The sequence below is a fragment of the Pygoscelis adeliae genome, unplaced genomic scaffold (assembly GCF_000699105.1).
Source record: "Pygoscelis adeliae isolate BGI_AS28 unplaced genomic scaffold, ASM69910v1 Scaffold175, whole genome shotgun sequence".
In the NCBI taxonomy this organism is placed as follows: domain Eukaryota; kingdom Metazoa; phylum Chordata; class Aves; order Sphenisciformes; family Spheniscidae; genus Pygoscelis; species Pygoscelis adeliae.
The window spans coordinates 2,068,921-2,071,755 of record NW_008824941.1 but is presented as its reverse complement, the minus strand read 5'-3'; the positions used below and the strand labels follow the sequence as shown (position 1 = coordinate 2,071,755).

Sequence of the window (2,835 nt, the reverse complement as noted above, 5' to 3'; positions counted from 1 at the left end):
GAACAAATAAATTTTTAAAAAAGTAATCTTTGATTACACATGTAGGGGTATTATGTTCTCACATGTCTGTCGACCCAGCACCAATTTCAGCTTAGTAATTAAGAGCAAAACTAACTTGCTATATATATCTCTCAAAAATGAATATCAACCTATTTTCAGAGATGATAAACGTATTTTTCCTTCTATACCAAATACCGTCACAAGATTTTAAACACAGTATAAGAGTTTTATTTGCCATAGTTACTTTAAACCCAATGCTTTCATTGCCATACAGACATGTATTAATGAGAAAATGTAATTTTTTTTTTAATTTAAGGCTACTTTTTCTGAGAACTACAAGTATTAAGAACAAACTTCTGTAATGTGGTAAATACTTCTATTCATGATCTGAAATTTAGTAAATGCAGTGTGGGGATGGAAAGGGCATGAGTGAATGATACTTCAAAAGTAAGGTCACAAGTAAATCCCCTATAGTTGGAAATGGTTGAAATTCTCACACAGTTATCTGGGATTTAGACAGTGTGAAGGCCAAGAAAAAGACCGGTTTAAGAATGTTGGCTGTCTACTAAGGACTTATTTAATAAAATTGATGTTAGAAATTTATATTTTGACATTTTGAATAAGAATTTTAACTCAAGTAAAATTCACTTCCAGGCTGTTAGTGTGGTTGTCAAGTCTGAGGTGAAGCTTAAACTGTTTATACATAATGATAACATGTAAAATGAAAAAGCCGTAAACACAGAAATAAAATATCTCACTTTTTTAAAGGACGCTAGCTATGTCAAGAGCTACAAAGGACTTTTAACTCTTTTTTTGTCCTGAGTTTGGGATTATATGATAAAGTTTTATTACAGGAAAGCCAATTTTAAATACAGATGTTTAGAATCAAGACATACTTGAAAATCAAATTCTGTTACAAGGGAAATATTTTTTATATTAAAATTTATCTACTTCTTCATAATATTAGAACTCCTCTCATTGAAAAATGGATGGTACGTGCAATTGCTGTCTGAGTTTTTTTGACCCCCCAAAAAAATAATCTGCTGGAGAAGGGAGGTACTTGGGTCCATGTCTTGAAAGTGCAGAGGAGCAGAGTTGGAGAGGACCTCGGATATTTCCAAAATGTTTCTCCCATGCTCTCTGCATTGTAGTGGAAGAAAAGTAGAGTTCATTGCTTGGTATTGATTATAAGCACCTGTGTTGTACTGCTGCTTTACTGTCAGCTGTGCCCACACCTCTACATGCTTTCAGTGAGAACAAAGACATTTTCTCCAGCTGCCTGCAGTGTGGGCAGGGAAAGGAATGCACCCAACTTCAGTTTTGGAGCACTTGGTGGGGGTTTTCGGTTTCCTCTTTTTTTTTTTTTTCTCCTGGTCCCCCCAGCTCTTTTGAGCAGATAAGATACACTTGGTTCTCCTTTTGCTAGATGTAGAGGGAGAGCAGATACTTGGCAGGAATCCTCTTCTGCCTACTTGTTTCTCACTCTAGCACATGGCTGCTCTTTGTTCCTCTTCTGGCTGTAAAGCATAATGCTCTGTGCTGCAGTGAACCTAACTTACTTGAGCAGGGGATCTGCTCAGTAGAAACCTAAATATACAAAACCAAACACAGGATTCAGTAAAGACTTTGAGGGATGTCCAAAAATAAAAGATCTGATGTGTCATGTAGCTTAGTCCATTGGCCCACCGTTGTTTTATATTTGCTTGGTGTTCAATTCCAGTTATGCTGTGTTTTCAATTTTCTTCCGGTTCCTTTCTTTTGCTTTTGCAAATGTTACTCAATAGGCAATGGTTATTAAATCAATAATTTAAAAAAGTGAAAAAGTGTAGAAACATACTAATTCAATTCTCCCTTTCTTCCCCTATGCAATAAGCAGGGGCCTTCTCCCATCAAAAAATCCTCCCTCCCCCAAAGCAAACACCCCAAACCTCTAAAAATTATATGCCGTAACTATGTCCTTTATTTATATTGAGGAAATATTTGGCTTTTTCATGGTCTTTTGAGGGTTTGGGTTTGGAGTAAGAATCTGTCTTCAATATTGGCTTTTGAACTTGAAGAAAATGTGTAAAAATCTCTGCCTCGTCTATATAGATGCTACTAATTATTTATGTTCCTAGTAAAACTGAGACTTATTTTTAATGAAAAAAAAAAATCTCCTTAATTCTCTGGGAAAAGTACTATTGATTCATACAGACGTGGTCAAACTTTCTTCTATGGATATGTTTCCTTATTATCCTTCTGTTTTTACCTCTAGAAGTTTATCAGTCCTTTATTGGCCTTTTGATCGTATGTTTTGGATAACAGAGTTTGTTCACCTTACCAAAAGGGAGGATGTTATTCATCACTTTATGGTTGTGAAGTTTTTCAAGATAAAAGTTTTGTTTGCAAAACCTGCTTGCACATTTTTCCAATGGCATAGATGCAGTGCTAAGCAGAATAGGAGGCATGAAAACGAAAGCGGAAAGAAGGACAGAATAGAAAGTGAACAGCAAAGTGTTTAGATAAGAGTAGAGGAAAGAGGAAATGAATGAGGGGAAAGCATAAAAGGAAAGAAAATTCTAAATCTGTGCAAAATTGCCTTTAGCACCAATCCTTCTTTCTTATTACGTGCTCAGAGAGGAGAGCAGGCACTCAGTCCCTTAAGAAGAGCATTTGAGCCATCCTGGCTGATGGGGATGTTATGTTGATGCATAAATGGGGTTGCATCGAGTTCTCTGCAAGCGTAGTAGTAATTATAGCATAGTTTACCATTATATGGCTTTTTCTACTTTTAAGAGTCTTTGAAATCTTCTCAAGCTCTATACCCTAGCTGCTCTTACGAAATCCTGCCATGTC

General features: G+C 36.0%; 1 protein-coding gene across 1 annotated transcript in view; it reads left to right on the top strand.

Moving 5' to 3' along the window:
* The window catches only part of PARD3 (par-3 family cell polarity regulator), a 412,448-nt gene that overhangs the window by 191,167 nt on the left and 218,446 nt on the right, over positions 1-2,835 (top strand). The window lies entirely within an intron of this gene.